Source organism: Phyllostomus discolor, chromosome 4, assembly GCF_004126475.2.
Source record: "Phyllostomus discolor isolate MPI-MPIP mPhyDis1 chromosome 4, mPhyDis1.pri.v3, whole genome shotgun sequence".
In the NCBI taxonomy this organism is placed as follows: Eukaryota; Metazoa; Chordata; class Mammalia; order Chiroptera; family Phyllostomidae; genus Phyllostomus; species Phyllostomus discolor.
Window position 1 is genome coordinate 131,266,709 of NC_040906.2, and position 27,261 is coordinate 131,293,969.

A 27,261-nucleotide genomic window follows, 5' to 3' on the forward strand; every position below is an offset into this window, starting at 1 on the left:
TGAGGATGTGGAATGCTTTGTACTGTTGGTGCAAATGTAAACTTGCACAGCCACTATGGAAAAGAGTATAGTGGTTCTTCAAAAAATTAAATACCATATGAACCTACAACCTCACTTTTGAGTGTATACCCAAAGGATATAAAATCTTTATCTTATTGCATTTTCCTGCAAGGAATAATGTTTATTGCATCCTCATTCATAATAGCCAGAAAATGGAAACAACCCAAGTGTCTGTTAACAAATGAACTAAAGAAAATGTGAGATTTATATATGTATATAAAAATATAAATACATGAAGCTCTGTCTGAAAGAAGTTGAGCCATTGTTGATATAATGAGAATGGCTTGTGCAGCATCATGTATATAATGGGGCAGCCAAGAAGAGTGGACTGGAATGTGCATGTGTGAACAATGATGACTTCATTGTAGTAATCAGTGGGGGCAGTAGACACCATTGAGTGAGCATGTGTACTGTGTGACTGTCACATTCAAAATGACTGAAGGAGTAGAACAATGAATCTGCATCAAATTTTGCATGAAGCTTGAACACCCCTCCAAAGAAACTACTGGGATGATTCAGAAGGCCACAGCTATGGGCTACCGGTGATTGGTAGCTTCATCATGACAACACTCCCACTCATGCGTCACATTTCCTGCAGTTTTTTGGCAAAACATCATATCACCCAGGTTACTCAGCCCCCCTACAACCTGGATTTGATGGCCTGTGACTTCTGGCTTTTCCAAAAACTAAAATCACTTTTGAAAGGGAAGTGATTTCAGATTGTTGATGAGAATCGGGGAAACATGTCGGGATAGCTGATGGTGATTGGGAGACTGTGTGAGGCCCCAAGGTGCCTACTTTGAAGGGGACTGAGGCATCATTGTACTATGTTTCTTGTATCTTGTATCTTCTTCAATAAATGTCTCTATTTTTCATATTATATGGCTGGATACCTTCTGGACAGACCTCGTTTCCTATGAAATGTGTGCTTTCATGCAGTTACATAGTTATCTTTCTACTGATGTAAAAAAAAAAAGGACTGAAAATGTTGACTGCAATGTGATGCACTTAACGGCACCACAAAACACTACTGAAGTTTTCTATTATTTGAGCATTTCAATAACAATGTTTTTTTGCCTTTTCCCAAATTTCTGGTTTAAGGAGGATATAAAAGCCCTCTCTGTTGTGGATTCCTGTGTGCAGCACAGTTGACATTTTCTTTGTGTAAAATATAAAAGAGCCACTTAAAATTACTTCCTCCATTCAAGTTAGCATGTGCAGTGCCAAAATATGCTCTGGAAAGAACCTGTACACAGTTAACATTTTGAAAAATGCAAGGAATGAAAACAATAAGAAAAGAAGGCAGAAACATTCGAGGGGAGTTTTCTTTCTTACACATTGAGTTTATATATTTTTCTGTTTCTTTACTAGGTAGAAAATTGAGAACTATACACATTTTCATGTTAAATTGAATTATAATTCACTTTTTGTAGAGGTGATAAAAAGTCATTATGTATGAATATCTGAAAAGATTGCTGTGCAATCACTTGAAAATAGGCAACACTGAGAATTGCTAAAAATGATGAATGTGTGACTCTGGACACAATTAGAGTTTGTGAAATCAACCATACCATTGTTCAGATGTTTGAACATATGTTTGGAAGCCCAAAGCATATCTGTGAAGAATTGTTTCCTATTGTAGAGCAATGTGTTCCCTTCATTTTAAACTCATTTGTATTATTAAAAAAAAAGAGGTAATCCACATATATCAGGTTAATTCACATTTAGATCTTTTGAAATGCTCTCTTTTAAAATATCTGCTACTGTTGCACTGTTTATACATTTGAAGGCATTAACATCCCATATTAACGCTTCATAAATCTCTGCATTAGAGTGTTATGCTTCCGATTTTTAACTCAAACCCAGAAACGTCCATGGTAATTGTGACCCTCTTATAAACTCTGTTCTCTCCACTCTTACACAAGTTTTCATCAGATTCAGTAAATATAATCATTTATATTAGTTTACAAGTGTTATATGCTTGTTTGGTCTTGCACATATCATGCTGATCTATTTTATATTATAATGCATCCTGTTCCACATCACTGTTCACATATCATTGTTTTGAAATTACATATTTTCAGGGCCTTCTCAAAACTTCTGCTAGTGAACATATTTTCATCTACCTTTAAAGTAGACTTAGCTAATTTTGCTCTTATTCACCCTTCCAAAAACTGTTTTTTTTCTCTCAAACTTTAGAAGGGACACCTCTCGAATGCATGCATACTCTGCAAAACACACTTCACAAAAATAGTTCTCTATAAGAGGGGTGATCCCTCAAAACTGGAATTATCTTCTGAAGGGTGGGCCCCTTGTAGTGCAGGCTTCCCTCAGTAGGTGAGTGTTCTATGAAGCCATCTGTATCAGAGTACCCCCTGGTGTAGTGAGGCTGTGTTTGGCCTTGACGATTTTTTTTGAAGACTCTTTCAATGCACTTGCCCATTTCATGATGGGTGATTTATAAGTACACCTGCCCACACAACACTGAGTGTTCAGCTTGACCCCTGTGCCCCACCCTCCCTATTCACTAGATCTTGCCCTGAGTCACTTGTTTTTGTTTCCCTAGGTGAAAAAAGTCCTCTAAGGGATGTTTTTGCCAATGTGGAAGAGATGAAACAAAAAACGGCAGAAGCACTAAAAGGCATTAAACTTGATGAGTTCAGAAACTGTTTTGAGCAGTGGAGAAAATGTCTCTGTAGGTGTATTGCATTAAATGGAGAGTACTTTGAAAATGACTGAAGTTTTAAACATGTAAAAATAAATACCCATTTTTTGAGTAAATGAATTCCAGTTTTTTTTTGTGGTTCTCCTCATACAGTTCTGATGGAAATAACTTGTCACCCTTAATATAAGGAAGAAAATGATGTTCTCCAGGCCCAGATACACTTCATTAATTGTTAAGTTCTTCTGTGTATGATCATTTCTTATCTATTACTATCAATTTTTACTCTAAATTAGATCATCTGAAGTTTAAAATGATCTTTTGTTGGCTCTAGACATTTATGTCTCCTCTCTTGTACTTTATATAACTATGAACTAATCTTTATCTATTGCTTTAGTATAAGAATAGATTAAACGGGTTCAAAGGCAAAGGCATATGACCTTTCAATAAATACTCCCTCCATCAGACAGAGAAAGACAAATGCCATGTAATTTGACTTATGTGTGGAATCTGAAAAAAAAAAATGAACAACAAAACAGAAGCAAACTCTTAGACACAGAGAACAAATTGATGGTTTCCAGGGGAAGAGGGTGTTTGGGGAGCTGGGTTAAAAAGGTGAAGAGATTAAGAAGTAGAAACTGATAGTTACAAAATAGTCACATGAATAGGAAGTACAGCACAGGGAACATAGTCAATAACACTGTAATCACTGTGCATGCTGTCAGATGGGGACTAGACTTACCAGGGGGATCACTCCATAAGTCATATAAATGTCTAACCACTATACCATACACCTGAAACTAATATAATATTAAATGTCAACTATAATTGAATTTTTTCAATTAAAAATAAATACTCCCTTTAGACCTAAATTAGGGGAGTTTTCTATAAATGCATTTGGGCAAATTGCTCAACATACTCTAAATACAAAATATTACCAGATCATTCATATATTCACATATATTTGCAGTCACAGGGTTTCCAGGTAAAATATAAGATTTTTTGTAAAGAGTAATTTTCAGAAAAATGATGAATAAAGTTTTGGGGTAAGTATATCCCAAATATAGCATGGGGCATGCTTTCCAAAAAATATATTGTTTATTTGAAATACAATATCCATATACATGGATAACCTGCATTATATTTGATAAGTCTGGCCACACGCAATAATTTCAAGAAGACTTTGCCTAATATCTCGGCTTATTGGAGCTGGAAGGAACTTTACAAATGGTTTAGGTCAGGGATCAGACAACTTTTTCTACAAACGGCCAGATAGTAAATATTTTAGGTTTAGTGGGCCACATAGGTCTCTTCCCGTATTTTTCCATTGTTTTGTTTTTAAGCAACTTTTTGAAAATGTGAACAGTCACCCATAGCTCAGAAGCTGTATACAAGCAGGCTGTGGAATGGATTTAACCTAGAGCCATGTTTTCCCAACTCTTGCTTCAGGTCATCCACTCTAATTTTACATATGAGCCTAAAATGTTTCGTTAAAATTCAGAATCGGCATTTGCATGATCTTTCCTTGATCTGCCTTACAACTTTCAATCAATGTAAGTTGTTAAGGAAAATGCTGGCTTCCAAATTCTATATTCTAATCCTCTAGCTGAAAATGTTTTCTGGTATTTGTTCAAATATGAAAATCAGTCTTACCCATACATGCTTTCTGAAATTAATGCATCATCCCTATTGGTGCAAGGTATGCTTATTTTGTCTTCTGTTCCCCCTTACTTAATTCTGAACAGACTTGTAAAAGTTCTTAAGGTAATTGAACAAGCCCTGGATTCTCCTCCACATGTGTAACTTGGGTGAATCATTCATTAATAACTTTCCCAAATGTGAAATAAGCATTCATTGTTTATTTTTACAAACATTTATTAGATGTTCTCCACATATCAACACATGAGTTTATGAATTTAAAAATAAAATATTGTCCAACTATTCAGGATCCCTTTCTTTTCACCATTCCCATTTGGTCTGTACTAGTTTGTTCTTACTCTGATCTCTTAGCCTCTGAATTCTTAGATCTGTGCTCAAACTCAGATACCTATCTTAGGCTGACTTCACAACTGTACCAATTTCTTTTAGTTACTCTCAATAGCAGTTATTGTATACATATGTATCATATACATATCATATACATAAATATATAAACATATATACATACACATATATATATTTAAAGCATTTACTGAGTGCTTATCATATGTCAGATACTGCTTTGCTTTAAATTTTTTAAATTGACATAATTTGGATTTACACTTGATGCTGTTATTTGTCTTTTTAATTAAAGTATACTCAAATTACACTTTTATATTAGTTTCAGGTGTGCATTCAGGTATTCTTCTTTAGGTAACTATTTTTCTTCCTTCAGTGTCTTCCCAGGAAATGTGATTTAGGCATAAAGAGCTACATAGGCATTTCAAGTTCAGTTTGTTTGATAAGTATCACTATGTTAAGTATCACTATGTTTGATAACTGAAGGCAGATATCAATACCTATTTAATAACTTTTATAATATTATTATTATAGTTATTGTTGATTTTGCTGTTAATTTTTCCTTCCTGTCTAAGCTTATAAGTATAAACTGTTCTAAACTCATAAGTAATTCTTGCTGTATTATCAATCAAAATTAATTAATTTTTTTATTTACAGTACTTTTTTTACTTCTTCCGTTCTAAAAATATTCTCCCTGAAGAAGAATTAGAATCAAAACAAAGGATCATGTCTTCCTAGTGATCTCTTAGTACTACATTAAGTGGCAATCCATCCAATTTTAAGGATAAATAGATAGATTAATTATATATGCAAGGTCTGTCCAGAAGGAATCCAACCATGTACTATGAAAAGTAGAGACATTTATTGAAGAAGATACAAGAAACATTGTACATAGGACAATGATGCCTCAGTCCCTTTCAAAGTAGACACTTTGGGACTTCACACAGTTCTCCCAATTGCCATCAGCTGCCCTGATATATTTTTCTGGTTCTCACTGACGGTCTGAAATCCTTTCCCTTTCAAAGGTGACTTTAGTTTTGGGAAAAGCCAGAAGTCACAGGCCACCAAATCTGAGCTGTAGTGGGGCTGAGTGACCTGGGTGATATGATGTTCTGCCAAAAAACTATAGGAGATGTGATACATGAGTGGGAGTGTTGTCATGATGAAGCTACCAATCACCAGTTGCCCATAGCTTCGGCTTCTGAATCATCAGAATAGTTTCTGTGGAGGGATGTTTAAGCTTCATGCAAAATTTGATGCTGATTTGTTGCTCTACTCACTCAGTCATTTTGAATGTGAGGGAAACACAGCACCTATGCTCACTCACTGGCATCTACCACCACCACTGACTAGTACAGTGAAGTTGTCATTGTTCACACATGCACATTCCAGTCCACTCTCCTTGGCTGCCAGGTTATATCAATGTCATGCATTCTTTTTATCTTAATAATGATTAAGGGGCTGATCTGTTTCTGGACAGACCTTGTATACTTCTACATATTCTTAAATATATATACATTAAATACAAACTAATATTTATATAAGTTAAAGATGTGGTTAAGTAAATATGATACAATTTAGAAAATCATACATGAGGGAATATCATGAAAAGGTGTCATCTGATATAATAATAAAGACCAAAACATAATTGTCATCAGTATTGCAGAATGAGGTGTATGTGTTCATAGCATATTTATGGGATTCACATTCATGTAAAAGAGTTCAGTATTTGAATAAGGGAGGAGTATAAGCAACAAAGTTTAAGTGTTAAGACCTTGACTCTATTTGATGTTCATGTGATACACATGGATAATTATGCCAATAGGTAGAAATAATAAGTACAATTTCTCAAAAGGTTTTAGAAAATTTACGTTGATTTCAGACATCCTTTCCACCTTAAAGGATTGCAAGTCATTTCATTTTCTCCTAAATGTTGTTATAAAAAGATTTAGAGGATAATCCTCAGTTGTTCATGATTTTCTAACAAAACTCAAAATTTAGTTGAGTTGCTTAAATTTTTTGAGAGCAATAAATGTTTATGAAGGTTAAGGATTATTTTCAGTTCACTTAGGACAAGAAATCCCAGCAAAGGTTCAGAGATATAACAAAAATATTTTCCCTGGCTCTCTTATTGACATGTTTTAAATCCAATGATAGCCATAGGGAAGCATCCTAGGAAATTTTTGTTAGTTTTATTTCAAGTACATTTGTAAATACCATAGTCTAAATATTTTAGACTTTATCTATAAGAGAAGAGTAAAATGTAAGTGTTATGAGGAGTTCTTCAACAAACCAAAGTTAGAAGGGCTGCCTGCATAGTCAGAGCACAGATTGAAATGAATATAAAATTTGAAAACTTTTAAAATTCACAACTAGTTTGGATGTTGAAAAAGTCAGGGATTGAGCCTTTAATTTGTTATAGAGGAAATCAATTTTTATATATAGTTCTTTTTCCTAAACACCACAGTATTTAGCTAATATATTTAAATAGCTAAGTGGTTATTTAGTTATTAAAAATAGTTCTCTTTAAATTTAACAAAAAATTGATTTCCTTCTATATCTCTGCTACATAAAAGGAAAATAGTCACTTTCCCTAATATTTTAGTCACTTTCCTCCTAGATATTTTATCTAGGAGGGAGGTGGAAGTAAAAGTACTACGAAAATACAAAGTGACTGCGACAATAAAGAAAGGTCCAAGGTATTAGGGGAATGCAGACCGGGAAGCCAAAAGCAGGTTGGGATGTGAATGACAGCAAGATGGCTTCTCGGAGAAAGTGATAATCCACCTAGGTCTTTAAGGAAGAAAATTAGCTAGCCAGATTAAAAAGAGTATTGTACACAGAGGGATACTGGAGGGCATGAGACCTGACACACAAGAGCACATGGAATGTGGGGAATTTTAAGTCCCTTGGTATAATGCGATTATGGTCTGGATGACAGAATGTTGGAGGAAAACAAAGCCAGACCAGAAAACAGGCATCAGTCAGATCATGAAGGTGCCAGGTTAAAAAAAAGTATTTGGAAAGAGAATAAAGCACAGATCTTTTGGAAAATAAATCTCCAATGGATCCAGATAAGTGAAACACTCAGTGAGGGAAAAATAAATCTCTGTATTAAAAATGAAAACTTAAGTGAGAATATGAACTTCAAGATATTCTTTACAACTTCAAACAACTTCCTTTCTCCCAAAACCCTTTGTTTTTCAGAAGCTGTTCTGTTTGTGAGTAATGTCAGGGGAAGCACATAAGAGAAGACAAATTTAGTATTCCCAGGCTAGAAAAGACCAGGATATTCCATTATTGAATCTAAAAGGACATAAAGGGAGATATATTGTGTGGCACATGCTGTGAGGCACTTGCTGTCAAATCCTGCTGCCTCTTTTCATGTGTTCATCTTAAAAGCACTCCCTTAATAAAATTCCTGCTTTATAATCTCTAAGATTCTGCTTCTCAGAGAACTCATCCTTTAACAATGGGGTAGCAAAGTAAGAAAACAGCCTGACTCGCAAGCTCTCCTGGCAAGGTGAAGAGTCATCCCTGATGTTGAAGCAGAGTTTCATAGGCTGCCTTCAGTCCAAAGTCCAGAGCAATTGCTAAATAAAATCCAAGAGATTCATGTTAGATATCTATCTGGGGGCAACACATTGTAGAGCTAACACAGCCTCTCAAATTGATTCTAATTCTGCCAGTTTGAAGATAGACAAAATGAAGGTCAAAAGAGTCATGATTTCCCCAATCTACAGAGCTACTTAAAGGCTAAGGTGAATTCCACATCTTCCCTCCTAGTCTACTGCCTTTTTCAGTAAATCTATGCTTCTCAAATAGAGGTGTTCCCAGGGATTTGCATCAGCTTGTAGACCTGACTGCAGCCACAGGAAAAACATAAAAGTTCCTGGAGAATGATTTCATTTGTTCTTTATATCACAGTGCATATGTTGTATAACATAAGGAGCATGTGACTTTTAAGATAAAGAAACAAGAGATTCTCAAGATCTGTTGGATACAGTTGAATCTCCTCTGTTACTAGGGGTAAATTTGTGTAAATGTTTAAAAAGAGTGGCAGGAAAATATACTATTATTCCAAGATATTGGATTCTTTTCCATTTTCATTAAAATGCATTCTAGGTTTATGTTAATATAACAGTGCCTATAAAAGGACTTTTTTTGTTTCCTCAAAATTCTTATTACAGTCTACAAAAGTACAGACAATACAAACAAATGGTGATAGTTACCTCCATTTCTAGAGATAATTATTAACCATATCCAAGTACTACATGCTGAGAGGAGGCCAATAGGTCCAGCTTCCATTACCCCAAAATCTACATGAGAGAAAGCTAGAGATTTATTACATACAGATTCCTCAGAAGGATTAAAAACAGGTGTGAGCATTGTGACATATCTTGTCTCCACTCCTAACCAATGACAAAGTCCAAAAATGTATTGCTTGGAAACTGCAGAGAGATGGATGCATGCTAACAGACTAAGGCATTTTGTAAGACCCCCTCTATTATCCATGCAGAGAGCTCTTGGGAAAACTTGACGTGGTTCCTAGAGTTAGGAGGCAAGGAATGGAGACTGGGCCATGCTTTTTTCTGGGAGAATCCAGAAAGCAGTCAGCAGGCTAGAACAGCCTGCAAGTAGTGAGGAGAATGGTTCATCTATAGCATTACTTGCACTTCTATCAGTTGGCAGGACAGTTGGCAATTTTCTCAGATCCAGTTGACAGTAAGGAAAGTGTTAGGTAACTAGGTTCAAGTCATGTAGAGATGACCTGTTTCACAATGTCTACTGCATCAGGGGCACCAGCTAAAAAAGAGTAACAGTGTACTTCCTAGGTTGCTACTAAAGGAAATTTTCAAGAGATCTGAGTGTACCCAACCCACGGCAGAGAAATATGTTATAAGGAATCAGCAATAGACCACTGATGTACCTATAATGACAGAATGTATTTTCTACCTACACAAATTACAATTACCTTGTGATAAGGAGTAAGACTTTGACACCTTTTCTGATTCCTTCTACCCCTGATATGACCCTGGAGGCTCAAAATTTAGAGAGGAGGTATAGCAATGGAAGACCTAGGAGGGTGTGGGCAACTTCAAATTAGGTGTGCAATAAAACTGCATTAGTTCATTAAATTGAGTTAGACTATTTCATACCTGCAGATGACCTAAAAGCTATGAAATACATCCAGGTTGTCTCAAAATAAGGTGAAGAGAAATCTGGTAAAAATACCTTAAGTTAGTGATGGGAGAAATTAAAATATGTTCTTGAGTGTAAGTCAAGTCCTTTAATAAGCTGAATTCATTACTATGCCAATATAGATGGCATTGTCTCAGTGACTATACCCTATATTTTAAGGGAGATTTGAAAGTATTGTAGAAATGTATAGTAGTTAAAAGAACAATTTTTGGCATCAAGCAGCTTGAGTTCTGACTTTGCCAATCATCTGCGTAACCTAGGCAAATTACTTTCTCAGTTCCTCATTCTTCATTAGTAGGATGGTTATAGTAACAAAGTTTATACATTTTGTGGTATATTCCCAGCCAACCATAATTATTCCTTCTCAGGTAGCTGCTCTCTGATCTCCTTCAAAATACTTTTGACTGGACTGATGGGGTTACAGGTGGTCACCTTAGCCACACATCTCTTTCCCAGGGTCAATCCAAGAAGAATTCAGCCTCTTTATGGGAAAGAACTCTACAGTGGTGCATCAGAAGCCATTGTCAGCTAGGAATGGTGAGAAGAGTAAAACATGACTCTAACAGAGAAAGTATCCAGAGTGCTTTTGTTCCTAGTTGAGTATCTTTTAATTCCTGTTCTGTGGTTCTGTGAGATGCTGTCTTTATAATTTATAGAAAATTTTCTGTCACTGCTGCCTTATCTAAGATAAAGAAGATAAAACATATGAACAATAAAATGACAGTAAACTCACAGTTATTAACTACCACACCTAAAACAAAAACAAAACCAAACCAAACAAACAACTAGAACAGGAATAGAACCACAGAAATGGAGATCACATGGAGGGTTATCAACAAGGGAGTTGGAGGGGGAGAAAGGAGGAAAAGGTGCAGAGAATAAGTAGCATAATGGTAAATAGAAAACAGGCAGGGGGAGGCTAAGAATAGTATAGGAAAAAATAGAAGTCAAAGAACTTATATGTATGACCCATGGACATGAACTAAAGGGGTGTGGGCTGGGGAATGTATGTGGGAGGGGGTATGTAGGGCAGAGGGGAATAAAGGGGGGGAATGAGACAACTGTAATAGCATAATCAATAAAATAGATTTTAAAAAAGAAAAAAATGTTTTGTCTTTGGTTATATTAACTGGATCAGATAAGAAAGATAGTTTTAATAACCTGGATTCAAATCTCAATCCCAAAATTTACATGGGCAAGTTACTTAAAACTCTGTGTACATTTTTTCCCTCTGAATTATGAGGGTAGAATAGCATTTACCTCAAAATAATACTCATTCATGAGAAATAAATGAGTCACTACAGGCTAAGATTAAGAGCAATGCCTAACGCATATTTAGCATCCAATAAATGTTAGCTATTATTTATTGAATTGATTTCTATAACTTGGAAATGAAAATAACTTTATTAATAAAGTATTACTGACTCACATGGTTGGTGTGGTGACTGATAGAAAAAAGAGCTTAAGATGGTAAGATGTATAGAGTGGTAATTATTAGCTGTTGATTTCTCATTTCCTACTTACTATACCTGATGTTAATGTACAGAAACAATAAGCTTACACAAAACATCCGATCATCATTTTTAATCCACAAACGGCAAAGAAAACCACAGGCAAAGGTTATATACATATATGTGAGCACTGGTTTCAATTTCCATCCCTTTCCTATCTGTTTATATTTATTCACATTCATATATATGATTCTAGGACAGAGAATAAAAAGATATCCACAGAGACATCTTGACAAAGTTGATTAAATCAATTGAAATATGAGTATTTCAAGGATGGACAGTTTAAAGAATAAATTCTTTTGCTTAGGTGGTACTCTTATTTTATTAGTGAAATTATATTTATGAGTAAGGACATAATGTTGCCTCTTAAATAACAGTTCTATTAATTTTTTCCTGCCAAAGGCACATCACATGTTAAAGAAAATACTTGCTGAAAATCAATTTCCCATAATTTATTCTTAATTAGCTCTAGTTATCATAGTCCTTTTGAATTGTCATTTTAGAGGGCGGGAAAAAGTAGATTTGCAGTTGTGAGTATGTGAAACACAGAGTTTATTCTTGTATTGCTATTTATTCATTATTGTATTAGTTATTTGTACTATAATTATACACCTATTTATATCCCATCTGAATCATAATATTTTAGGGCAGGTTAACATTAGTCTTGTTTTTACTGTTAATCTATTCTTATATCATTCCAGTTTATATTCTTTAATTCTTTGCAATGACATTTTCTAGTTAATTTGTAAACAGAATTTTCTTTCAAATACTATTTCACTGTAAACAGTATAACACAAAATTATTCATGTAGTTTTCTTATTATCATTTAAAATGTTAAAATGACAAGATAGAATTCAGCTAATACTATTTAATATAATTATATGATAATATATTGTCATGTGGGAAAGCTTAATGTTTTCTTTAAAAGACTGAACTTTTGTTTCCTTTGCCTGGGGAGATATATTCCTTAAAATATAGCTATGAGCAATGTCTGATATTTTGCTGCCTATGTTTTCTTCTAGGATTTTTATGGTTTCAAGTCTAACATTTAAGTCTAATCCATTTTGAATTTATTATTGTGTGTGGTGTTCATTTTTCTGCACATATTTGTCCAATTTCCCCAACACCATTTATTGGATAAACTATCATTGGTTCATTGTATGTGCTTGCTTCCTCTGTCAAATATTATTGACTATGAAGATGGTGGTTTATTTCTGGGCTCTCTATTCTGTTCTATTGATCTATGCTTCTATTTTTATGCCAGTACCATGCTGTTTTATTACCATGGCCTTACAGTATAGTTTGATATTAGGTAGCATGATTCCTTCAACTTTCCTCTTTTTCAGGATCTCTGTTGCTATGTGTGGCCTTTTGTGATTCCATATAAATTTTTGAAATATTTGTTCTACTTCTGTGAAATATGTCATTGGAATCTTGATAGGAACTGCATTGAATCTATAGATTGCTTTGGGTAGTATGAACATTTTAATGATGTTAATTCTTCCTATCCATGAACACAGTACGTACTTCTGCTTATTTGTATCTTCTTCAGTTTCTTTCTTCAGTGTCTTATAATCTTCCAAATGCAGAGCTTTTACATCCTTAGTTAGGTTTATTCCTAGTATTTTGTTCTTTTTGAAGCAATTATGAATGTGATTGCTTTCTTAATTTTCCATTTTGTGTTAGTTCATTATTGGTATATAAAAATGCATATGATTTATGGATATGAATTTTATATCTTTCTATTTTGCTGAATTCATTTATCAGTTTTAGTAGTTTCTTGGTGGAATCTTTGTGGTTCTCTATGTATAGTATCATGTCATCTGCAAATAAAGTTACTTCTTACTTTCCCATTGGATGGCTTTTTATTTCTTCTTTTGGTCAAATGTGACTACACGAAACTAAAAAGTTTTTTCACAGCAAAGAAAAACATCACCAAAATAAAAAGACAACCCACAGAATGGGAGAACATATTTGCCGATACATCTGATAAAGGGTTAATGGGTTACAAGGTGGAGGGACTGAGCAAAAAGGAAAAATGGACACGGACAATAGTGTGGTGGTTGTGGGTGGGAAGGGAGTATGACGGGATGAAATGGTAATGGAAAAAATACAATAAAAATAAAAGCTTAAAAATGATAAATAAAAGAGATGGAGCCATTGGGGGGAAAAATAAAAGACTAGGGACTGAAGGAACTGAGAAAAGTAACCATAACATTTAGTATTTGACCATAAAACTTTACTAAATTTCTTGTGAACAGGAACAATGGGCCCATTACAAATTTGAATAAACAGCTAAATAAAATTAATGGAAGTATTTTTCTCTTTGCTGTAACCACATCTTTAGTTTAAGAAAATTACTGAAACTCACAGTTTTAAAAAGGAACTGGTAAAAAAGTCTTTCTTACTTATTCATTTTAATGACAAGATAATTTTCTCTATGTCTAGAACATTCTTCTCTCTGCTTTTCAACAAACAGAACCTCATTTTTTAGTTTTGAACTAAATGGTATTTCCTGTTAGAATATTTTTAAGTTGGTCTTTTTCTATTCCCACCACAGCCCAAGCTTGGTCTTCTTTATTAATAGCATTCTGTTTCAGAGTTTATATACCAGTTTAGATTATATATTTGAGTATTTACTTCTTTACTGGCTTATACTTATAAATGACGCAGGGCAGGGAGTAGGTGCATAATTTTTTTAATGGCATATATCTTATTTCTTTATTTTATTTTATTTCCAGGGAAAACCCTGATTCTTTTCTTTTTTAAAATTATTTTATTGTTGTTCAATTATATGGACAGAACTGGAGAGCATCTTATTCATCAGTGAATGGCCAGTGTTTGAGGCAGTGCTTAGTGCATAGTACATATGCAAAGAACTTGCGGCAGAAATGTGGATGAATGAGTTCATCTAACTTAATGGATAAGTAAATTTATATATTAGTGTAAGAATGAGAAAGAATTTCTGTAGCAAATTCATGGCCCATTTTTGTGTGAGAGACCTTGTTTAATATCTAAGTGTAATATGCAGGTCTGTCATATAGTGAAAGGTCAGGGCTGAATATATAAATCTGGGAACTGTAAATGTATAGATGGCATTTAAGCCTTCAGGATTCTGTTGGATCACCTCATCTAGTAGCAGACAGAGAATAGAAGTATAGATAGTGAAGAGAGGAGGGATCAAAATTAGATAAATGACTCTCTGTGTACTGTTAACAGTGTAATTCAGGCTCTGGATAGAGACTATAGGACTTCAGTTGCTTCCATCTTCTCACATTTTACTGTGATTAAAGCTTGAGGTAGAAAAGTCTCTTCATCTTCTCTCCATCTCAACACTTTTATGTACACAACATCATCACAGCTGTTAAGCTGTTAAGCTATTTTCCTTTGGTCTTAGGAATTGTGTAGTCCAATATAATGGCCACCAGCCACATACAATTATTGAGCACTCGATATATAGCTAGTTCAAATTAAGTATAAAGTGCACACCAGATTGCAAAGACTTAGCATGAAAACTCATTTAAAATAGCCCATTAATATTTTTATGGTGTTAAGATGATAGTATACTAGGATATACCAGGCTAAATAAAATATATTGTTAAAATGAACTTCTCTCTCTTTTTCATTTTTAATGTGGCAACAAAAAGTTTTAAAATCTCATATGTGTCTTGCATATATTATTATTAGACTGTGCTTGCATAGAACTATTAAAAATAAAGTATTTTGTGATCACTGTAAAATAACTTTTTAATAATTATTAAAGATTATCACCTTAATTTCAAAGGTAGTAGTCAAAAGAATTTTAATTAACTTTTTCTGCTCCTTATTTTTATAAATAAATTTACATTAGGAAAAATACTTTTAAAAATGCCATTAGTAAATTCATCAAATGTTATGTTGACATGTCCAGAATCAAATATACCTGTATCTATCATATACAGAAAGAGCTATAAGTGTGTACAATTAAGATCATTACTGTTTTTATGTAAGTTTATGCAATTGTTTATCTCAAATATATACAATTTAATATATTTTTGATATTCAACTTGGAATCTATCACTGAAAAACTCAGGAGGACACTTGTTGTGGCAGTTAAAATATTAGGTTTTGAATATGGACATTGAGTTCTAGTCCTGGACTTTTTCTTAACTAGTAGTCTCCTTGAGTTACTTCTCTTTGACTTTGTTTCCACACTTATAAAATGTTAGTTTCAACTATCGTTTTGAGGTGTTTTCCAATAATAAATTATTTTGATAGCCCCCCAAAGATCTGAAACATATGTTTTAATAGTCTTTCATATTACAAATATGTTGCATATAATAAAGCCAGGGTTCTTGAGGAATTTAGCATTGAAGTGAGAAAGGTAAGATACATCATACTTCCCAGTGTGCTCATGTACATGTAGTTGTAAATGTTTAGCTAACTGGTCATCAACCCCTTGCTGAATAAGCCCAGATCATCTGCTTTATTATCTATAATGTTGTGCCATGATAAAGTTTTACTGCATGTAATTCAGCATGCTGTGGAAAGGTGGGACAGGAGATGGTACAAGGGAGGAAAGAAGAGGGACCTTTGGTGTGACTTGTCATTTAAAATCACATTTCTCTTTCTCTTTAAAATTTTATTTATTTTTAGAGAGAAGGGAAGGGAGAAAAAGAAGGAGAGAAACATCAGTGTGTGGTTGCCCCTTGAGTGACCTCTGCTGGGGACCTGGCCTGCAACCCAGGCATATGCCCTGACTGGGAGTTGAACTGATGACTCTTTGTGGCCCTCAGTCCACTGAGCCACACTAGCCAGGATGTAATCAAATTTTATAAAGCACTTTTTCTTTTGCACACAGTAATATATTAAAAGTATTACAAGACTTATTCAGGTTTATAATTTTTTGATAAAAAAATCTAAACTACATTCTGTATAGAGAACACAGAGATCTCTTATACTCTCAAATTATTAGCAAACATCAGGGTTAAAAGACTTTTCATCCTATTTCCTAGCTTGTTAAATTTATGTTCCAATTTTTCTTTGTACCTTATTCTCCTACCCACTGTAATCCTTCCTAAATTCTACTCTCAGTTTTATCACTCTGCAGCCAGCTCTGATCATTATAACTTTTTCCCATTGAAGGCTATTGCTAATGAATTTAATATTTTTATTTTGTCATTTAGGGTTCTCTACAACATGAGTCCCATCTGAATTTCCAGCTTTATTTCTCTGCTGATCCCACACATGATCTGTTCTCAACATGACCTACGCAACTTTCTCCCCCTTCATGTAATTCACTCATCCAGTCCCTCAAGTCATCCAAGTATTATTTCAGATATACTGTTTATGGTGTGTATGCAGGAGGAAGGGCAATGAAAATTTTTGCTAAAATATTTTGCAATATAAGTTAATAAGAAAGTCATGAATTCAAGGAGAAAACAAAATAGGAGAGTGATGGAAGAGAGAAGGAAACTATCTGAAGAACTTTAAGGAGAAGCACTGATGTTCAATTTTAATGGGTGTGTGCATGTGTGTGTGTGTGTGTGCCTGCATGCACATGTGTGCAATAGAGAATGTTATGCTAATTGAAATAAGCCAGTCAGTAAAAGATAAACACCATATGATATTATATGTAGAATCTAATGAACAAAATAAGCTGATAAAATAGAAACAGAGGCATGGATATATGGAACAGACAAATAGCAGGAGGGAGAGGGATTAGCAAAAGAACATACATGCATAACCCATAAACACAGACAACAATGTGGTGATGGTCAGGGGGAAGCCAGGATGAGGGCTAGGTGGAGGTGGGAAAAGAGGGGAGATAGGGATATCTGTAATAGTATAAACAATAAAAACAAAGTTAAAAAAGCCTTGTGTGAATGACTATATTTTTGGATGGAAATGAAGAAGAGGCCCATTGCTTTGGATCTTGGTGGATTGCACAGTCAAGTTACTATGTTAGAAGCACAAGGTAAAAGATTGACTTTGTCCCTCATTTTCTTCTCCTGCTAAGGCATTGGGTTAGCATATCATTGAGGTTTTCCAATTAGACAATTTCAGAATATATCTTGGCACTCTGAATCTTGAGCAAGTGACAGCATAAGCCCCTGTTCTGTGGGGGTTCAGACTGTTTTTGGATGAGCCTCACTCTGCTTCGTGTTGACTGGCCTTCCAGAGTGTCTTTCAGTTGCGTTTTCCAAGCTGCTTCCACTACTTTCCCTCAGTTCTATGAACATCAGATATCCATCTAATAAACTTCCTTTTCTATTCTATTATCATGTAAATCCCCTGAGGAACAATTACAGGTCTGAGGTAGACAGAATAATGGCTCTCCAAAGAAGTCCTAATACCTAGGATCTATGCATTTGTAACTTTACGTGACAAAGGAGCATTACAGTTGCAGCTGAAATTAAAGTAGCTGATCAGCTGATACTGAGTTATTAAGATTATCCTGATTTATTCCAGTGAGCTCCATGTAATCACAATGGTCCTTAAATGGAGAAAAGGGAGGTGAAAACGAAGATCGAATGCCATGACATGAAAAAGGTTAGAATCGCCGTTATTTGGTTAGAAGATGAATAATGGGGGCCATGAGCAGAAGGTCTCTAAAAGCCAGAAAAGTCAAGGAAATTGATTCTCCCCTAGAACCTCCAGGAGACAACAAAACAACAACAAAAACTAAAACAAAAACACAGCCCTGCCAAAACCTTGATTTTAACCCACTGAGAACTGTGTCAGACTTTTCATTACAGATCTTTAAGATAAAACCGTGTGTTGCTGAAGTCGCTAAGTAGTGTGACGACTAATTATGGAAGCAATAGAAGCTCACATAGGTCCTAAGTCAGACACTGTTAGGAATGCTATCTGACCTTTGAGTCATACTTGTCTTCCTCTCCTTGCATTCCCCACTGCACACCCTATGTTAACAACTACTTGCAAACTTAAAGGCAAAGCTCATTTTTATACCACTGCCAATGACTAATTCCATGTGTTTTACATGCCAGGCATTCAACTAATATTTATTTAATGGATGTGTTGAATTATAGGGAGATAAATCAATGTTAATAAAGGCAATAAAGAAGACAAAATACATGTCATCCTTTTTTTGATAGATGGAGGAATATATAGATTCCCTCCTCTTCCCACATGGAAATTTCTGGATTATTACCAATGTAAATAGAGAGATTGATGTATATCTAGTTTTTACATAGTTACAAGCATGAGGATGGGGAGGGAGCTCTTTTCCTATTAACCGAAGACAGTGCTCCCTGCTGGAGAATGCAGCAACTGACAGCAGAGAAGAGCTCAGAAGTTTGAAAACGTCAGCCATGCCTGCCTTCAAAAAAGAAATCCTCTGTCTTTGTTGATAGATAGGTATTCTTGTCTGCCTTCAGCCCTTTTCCTTGACTTCAATCCCCATTTATTTGCAACTTAGCATCTTAATATTACAGCAGTTGTCATTAACTGGTAAATATGCCGCATTGCCCTCTGGCTTGAAAGACAGATTTTCAGACTTGGTACTGTGTTTAGAAAGGCTGACTCCTATTCTTTGGTCCTTTTCTGAGGATGTAGACTATCAGTTCTCTGGGGAGGGGATAAATCATTGTAATAAGTTGATGAATGCTCAGTTTCTCTGCCTTCCGGGCTCTAGAATGTCTGACATTTAGCCATCTGATCTAAAGTTAATAAATAAATTCAAATTGCTTTAACATGCCTTTAAAATATATTCTAGTTATGGTAAAATCAAAGGCATCTATTAAGGTAGTCTGTTAAAAATATACATATAACAGGACAAAACACCTAGTAAAACCTCTCATTTGTACTTCTAGGTTTGCAGTTTACCCAGTACAATTGACTTTTAAGCATATATGGAATATATACAGACAGGTTTTCAAATAAAACAAAAGATTTCTTGGTTGTAATGCATGGCATTTAAATACTCCTTTATGATATTATTTATAAAACTGTTTTATAGAACACTAAAAAGTATGGGGCTGTTTAAAAAATGTTAATCCTATAATTAATAGTCAGAGGCATACACTTCCCCCAGCACAGGCACTGATATTCTAAATCTGTCGCTCTGAACTTTACAGTAGGAGACAGCCATCTGCCTGCATGCAGCCCTCCAAAACAAAGCAAGGCTATATATGCTCTTAAGTTTCCCCTGGTGAGATGCAGGATCATTATGACAAAGTAGGTAACAAGGTTTAGCTCATATGAATTAAGATAACATGTGTTGAGAAAAAAACAGAGCATATTAAATCAAACTGATTCTATAAGTCAGTGTTATTAGGTGATTGGATATGGATGATTTGATAAAGTAGAGCACATGATGTAATGCTAAGTTGACAGGAAATATGTGTAAGGATGACCCATTACTTACTCCCATTACCCGGGCAACCCTTTCTCTCTGTTACTGAATGTAGTGCTATTTCAGTTAAGACTTATACTTAATTTATACTCCCATTTCACTGTGAAAAAAATCAAAGTTGTAAAATAAAATATTTTAACAGTCTTTCAAGCTTGAGAAAATTAACTTTAAATATAAAAGGAGCAAGGCTATAAAGAAGAAAAATCAATTTTCACCATGTCTTTACATTTAGATGTATCCATCTATGTATTTTTAGAGAGTCAGGTTCTTTCATCTATGTCTACATTTTTCTGAAATTCAAATCTTAATCTACTTCCTCTATTTTAGTTTTACTAAACTATCCACTGAGATAGGGTTCTCTTAAAGGCACCTAATAAGCTTTTCAGTTTGATTTCTGGTGGATCATAATAATGCCTTCTTCACAAAAAATTTATTAGATCAACATTAACTTCTTTGGTTTTCTGATTTTGAAAACTTCAGTTTTTTTAAATGCTCTTTTCTTTCTTCAGTAAAGATACCTTTTATAAGCAGATGAAAGGGGAAGAACATTTAAAATTCCATGTCATATCACCCTGTTAAATTTGTTTGTCTAGTGCAGCAACAGAACGTGGATGTTATACGTGAAGTGTGAAGTCAAGCAAGGTTGCTTTTAATCCCATCTCTACCGTGTTCAAGCTGTGTGACCTTGAACGAGTACATTAACAACTCTGTGCCTCAGATTTCTCATTTGTAAAAGGGATAATTTAGAGTGCTTACTTCAGCTGGGTTATTCTGAGGGTTAACTGAAATAAGATTCATGAAGCACTCAGTTCAGTGTCTGGTAAATCAGAACTCTTCACAGTGATATTATGCAAATTTCATTCCTGAAGCACAAGTTCATATAATTTAGATGTTAAATGTACTCAATACGGACTCAGGTAAGAAATAATTTTCATAGCAATCTATCAGTAAATTCTAAGCAATTTAATGCTGAGAACATTGAGAGAGAAAGAGAGAGAGAAAAAGAGGGAGGGAGAGAGGGAGGGGAGAGAGACAGAGAAAGACAGAGAGAGAGAAAGAGAGGAATTTTGATTGATTTAGGGACTATTTACTCACTGCAAGATTTTTTTCACTGAGAGATTTTTACTGGGTAGTTGAAACATGTTGGAACTGGCATACAATACTGTTTATTAAAATCTACTCTTAGAAATTGTGGCATCTGACCAACCTGGATAATGCTATAAAAAGTCTCATTATGGTGGCTGATTCCTGAATCATGGCCTTAGGCAGTAGTCATTATCTGTCAATCTGGATTCTAAGGTGCATACCAGTATGAATTATATTTAGAGCATCAGATTGAGAATCTAAACTAGTTATCAGCTTTCTTTATAACTGAAAGAAGAAAGGCAGTTAATTCTAATTTAGGAAGTAAATGGTTAAAAGTAAATATTGAAGATTTTTAAATTTAGAAATAATATTTTCAATTCTAAAAATGCATATCACATCACATTCTAAATATTATATTGAAATATTTCCACCCAAAGGAGACAAGAACAACAAAGTTACAGGTAATACTATCATGGCTGATAATCAGTGAGTCTTACTGCATACATTTCATTTAGTGCATCATACATCTTAGATGTCACTTGGCAAAGTTTTTTAAAGAAAAACAAAATTTTTAATCAACAAAACAAACAAACAAGCAAAATACAACCAGAAACATTGAAATAAAGAACAAACTGCCAGTAACCAGAGGGGAGAGTGATAATAGGGAATAAAAGGGGTAGGCCCATCAAGGAGCATGTATAAAGGACACATGGGCAAACACAAAGAGGGTAGATTTGAGGGTGGGAGGCAGGGATGGGTGGGATGGGGTGGCATGGTGGGGTGAAAATAGGGACAACTGTACTTGAATAACAATAAAAAAGAAAACAATTCTCCTCTTGGTGATAATTATGTACTCACAGTTTCTGATTACTTTTCACAAAGAAAGAAATAATTTGTACTGGATTACCTAATTTTAGCAACACGCTATGATCCAATTTATTCTTTTTAAAAATATTGTATGTTCAACAGGAGAAAGTTAAAAATATAAGAGAGAGAAAATGGATAATAATGTTGAAAAAAATAAAATCCAACGATGAATATAGACCAGAGATTCTTTATCTGAGGTAAATTTCCTACATTCTGTGATTCCAAACACCAAAAGTAATTAAACCTCAGTCAATACTTAGATTTAACTACAAACAAACTTGAATTGCTTCTTTTCTGAAGAAAAGTATAGGTCACTGTCTGGTTATTAAAGCTACTGAGTAAAGAGTTAGGAGGAAAAACTGGGGATTTAATAGGAAAGATAAGAATTATGGCTAAAGGGTTATTTGTAGGACATGTAAACAATAACTAAAGACTCTTCCTTTTGAAACATCATTTTCACCACTGTCAGTAAATTTGAATTAAAAATAACATTAAAATATCAAAATATATTTGAAGTGAGGTAAAGAGGATATTTTTCTAACACTCTACCTAGTAAGAAATTAAAGAAAGAAAAAAACTCAGAATTTAATATTTAAAATTTTTATTGCATTTTTTTAATTACCATTCAGTTTTTTTATACTGCCTGCCCACCTACAATCAATCACCACACTGTTGTCCATGTCCATGAGTCCTTTTTCCTTTTTGTTCCATCCCTCCACTCATTAACCTTCTCCACTCCTTATCTGTCATCCTGCTTTCTATCTATAAGTCTGTCCGCATTCTCCTTGTTAGTTCAGTTTGTTCATTAGATTTCACATATGAGTGAAATCATATGGTGTTTGTCTTTCTCTGACTGGCCTGTTTCACTTAGCATAATGTTCTCCATGTGTATCCATACTGTGGCAAAGGGTAAAATTTTCTTTTTTACAGCTTAGTAGTATCCCATTGAGTAAATATCTCATAGTTGTTTTATCTGCTCATCTACTGATGGACACTTGGGCTGCTTCCATATCTTGGTGATTGTAAATAACACTGCAAAGAACATAGGGGTGCTTCTGTTCATTCAAATTAATGTTTTGGGCTCCATCAGATATATTCCCAGAATAGACATATAAAAAGATGCTCAACACCACTAATCATTAGAGAAATGAAAATTAAAACCACAATTAGACACCATCTCACACCTGTCAGAATGGCTATCGTCAATAAATCAACAAACAAGTGCTGGTGAGGATATGGAGAAAAGGGAACCCTTTTGCGCTGTTGATGGGAATGCAGATTGGTGCGGCCATTGTGGAAAGCAGTATGGAGATACTTACAAAATTAAAAATGGATCTGCCTTTTGACCTTCCAGAATTTTAAATGGGTAAACTGGATTTAAAAGACTTTTATAACCCAACTTTTGTCCCTAGAACTCTAGTAACAGAATGTAATATAAATGTTCTCTGACAGTAGCAGAAGAAAAGCCTTATGGTATATTTACAGACATATAAAATATTCACTCACAAATTAAGCAATATTGATGTGTCTTCAAAAGTATTTTATGGTTAAATAATAGACTTAAGGACACAATGTTTTACAATAAACATATAAACAATCTGTATTTTCATTTCTGTGCTTCTTATTGTGTTTACTTGCTTACTTGGCTGAACATTAAAACATCCATGGCAGTCACACAGGGTCATTTAGGAAGAGGAGTTGAACAACATATACACGTACTTTTGAATCAGATTTTGGAGGCCCCATGTTCTGCACTAAAAAAAGGAGGTATTTAACACAATCTTGAATAAGTAATGAAATTCTCTGCCATCTGAATCATTATCCAATAGTAATCCTCATCTCCACTTCCCCAGTTTAAAACCAGTGATTAATTTTACATGGGAAACAATGACACTTTTCAGCTATTAGTATAGGGACATGCCGTCAGCTGCCTCATAACTTAATGTCTTTGTAATCTGCCTAGGGCGTTTCTTGCTGTAGGTGCCCAGCATGTCTTTAATTAACTGACAGACTCTTAGGAGACCACTAGACATTGAAAAAAGGAAACTTTTCTTTTCATTCATAAACCGCTCCATTAAAGCTGAAATTTTGTTCTTAAGCATCAAAAATAATGTATTTTGTTACACACTGAAATAATTTAAATATGGGGATCTACTTATAAAAGATAAAAACAGTAATTTGATTAATAATTAAGCAATAAAAATAGTATTTGTTAGAACCTAATTATTTCTATGGTGACAGAGGACAGATACACCCCACTTTTAGAAGAAATTATATAAATAACACTGCATTTGAATTTTAATTCTTATTTGTGTGGCAATTGAAAATACATTTTGAATGGCCATCCTAATTTAAAAATCTTAGGTTTGCTTCTACATCATTCAGTTGAAAATGTTCTATCATAATTCATTTTTAAGTAAAATTATACAGATGTTTCTTGTTTGTATTAATATCCACCAATGTGTTTATAACAGGTTTCAATTCTGTTCGTCCCTCTAGAGTTTTTAAAAAGAAATATACGAGACTGAGCAAATAAGTCAGTCAGAAAAAGCCAAGAATTGTATTTCCCTCACATGTGAGATATAAAAAGGAAACATATGGACACAGACAGCAACATAGTGGTCACCAGAGGGAAGGGGGCAGTAGTGGGTAAAGGGGGCAAATATATGGTGACAAAAGATTATTTTACTTTGGGAGTGGGCACACAATGCAATACAAAGATCATGTATCATAGTAATGTATACTTGAAACCCACATGACTCTATTAACCAATGTGACACCAATAAATTTAATTAAAAAATAGAATGAGGACAAAGATATATAACCAGAGATAAAAGTAATTTGGTGTGTTCTGTATGATACTATGAACCATTTTGTAATAATCACACACACACACACACAAGAAATGTAGAGGGATAGTGAAGACTGATTACCTTGTTCACAGAAACGGCCAGTGAAATGCAGTGGACAGTCACACTGGAATGAGAACACTCCCCCTGAGAGGAAGATGGGATGGCAAGTGCCTCCATTGTGGCACACACCCTCCTGGCACACGGATGGCGCTGCAGGGGCGGGGCGGTGGGGCGTCCATGTGGGGCCCACCCCTTCTGTCCCACCAGGAGGGGCAACAAAGGAGGGCGCTGCTGGCAGAGTAGAATCCTGGGATCTAGATTATAAACAGGTCAGAAAACACAATATAAGTTAAAGTACCCAACACGTAAATAGAAATAACAGGAATTTGGTTTAAAATAAGAGGGGAAAATAAAACAAAACAGTCATCTAAGGTTTAATAGAGGTCAAATATGATTACCACATTGTGGGGTTTATAAATGTTGAAAATGTCTGAGGCACAGTATGTGATCCTGGGTGAACCATGTTGCTGTAGTCAGTTTATGTGGTTCTGAGAAGCCAAATTAATTTCTTAAAAGTAGTAAGAAACCTGAATATATATTAGCCTCCATAAGCCTAAGAGTCAGTTTCATGTAAAGAAATTAAAATTTTGGTTAAACATAGTTCTACTTTGTCTAATCTGAACTTCATGAGCATCAGATCAAGAAGTTAGTCCACACCATATGATCTCATCTTTAACTGGAACCTAATCAACAAAGCAAACAAGCAAGCAAAATGTAACCAGAGACATTGAAACTAAGAACAATCTGACAGTAACCAGAGGGGAATGGAGGGGATAATGGGGGGAAGAGGGAGGAGGGTTTACAAGAACAACTGTAAAGGACACATGGACAAAACCAAGGGGGGATGGAAACAAGGGAGGGAGGTGGGGATGGGGAGGGTGCGGGGGTGGGGCTTGTATGAAGACAACTGTTATTGAACAATAATACAATAGTTTAAAAAACAAGTCAGTCTATGTTACATTTTTGTGGTAAAACTGCTTGAACTTGATTATTTCTAGGTTGATTTTTAGAAATATGTATTCCTCAAAGTGACTTGCATTCATTTATAGGAGGTATCCAAGAAATATTTTAGAAATGCCTACAAATGATTCCTTCATGTTTTTTCACAAATTATACTCCCAGTCTAATTTTTCTTCCCCAATATATAATGACCAAAAAAACAATTCCCTTTGAATTAAAATTAAAATTCTTTAGTTTTACATTCAAAGCCTCTTGACAATCGAATTCCTCTGTTACTTTCCAGCCTGTTTTATCGTGATTCCTCATAAGTACCTTAACTTTTCTCTAACCAAATGAGATTTCTATTAAAAGACTCTGAGCTTATCAAATTTATAAATTTGTCCATGCCACTTTCTATGCATCATTGCTCCTCTCTTCACCTAAAGTACCAAGTCACAAACTATATTAATTCCTTCACATAGACTTCTTGGTTGCTCCTGGCCCACCAAGATGAAATTGTTGTTTCTGTCATCTCTAAAATTCTACAGGTTGTCATTGTAACACTGATGGAACATTTCCCAGCTGCTCGTAGTACAGTCATTACTTTATGCACTGACGCTGCTGCTTGGCTGTGCTCCGGCCATTGCTCTCCTCCCGCCTTCTACACACAGATGCCTCATTTTGGCAGAATTTCTTATTCAGAGTGAACACTTTATAACATTTGTTACGTTAATGTCTTCAGTGTACCCCTAAGTGTTACATGCTGTTTGGGAAGCAGTGCATTAGTAGTTTCCATTTAATGTAATCATGAAGAGAATTACCTTGTTAATGTGAAAAATCTGCCTGCAAACAAATAATCAAAAGTTAACTGAGTATATTTTTATTTTGTATGTTGTCTGTTATGTATCCATTTGATAGGATTTTGAATCTACTTTTTAGACAAGAAAGTGAAGTTGCTTTTAATGGTGAAGTTGTTTTGACCAAAGAATGAAGCTGTTTTCAAGAGTAAAGTTTTTCTGATGGAAGGGTAAAATAAGCTGTGTCAGGATGTTATCATCTCGTCTGTTATCACTGATGAGCACTCAGTAGCTCAGCTGCTGAGGGGCATCAGTGGGGACTTATTGAATAAAATATGTGGAGAAGCAACAATGGCAAGAGTAGATTTGAACTACAAGTACCTAGAGTCTGTGAAACTACTCCAGGTGTTTGTCCTGGGCAGGGCTACGCTTTGCTGATCCGAACAGCTCTGTGAAGATCTGTCAGGCTTTAGCTCCCACTGCAGTAAACAAAGGTGACTGTTTCACTGGCAGTGGTGAAAACCATGCAGTGGCCCTGCAAAGAACACCTTGCCTGTCAATATCACTATTATTCCCCAGCAAAGTGCTGTAACAGCGAGGGCATGTGAACTTAAGGACTTTTCCTTTTGCATGGGCATGTGACCATTAGCTCTGGTTGGCCAGGCCATGTCTCCTGAGTACCGACTTGCACAAAGATATACCTCAACTAAATATGAACTCTATTCTTTTTATCTCTCCTTGCCTGGAACAATAGCATAGTTAATCTGTTGCTGCTTTGGAGTGCAGGCACAAGTCACAGACGTTGTGGGTTCAGTTTTGGACCACCGCAATACACTGAGTATCATGATAAAGTGAGTCATCATATTTTGGC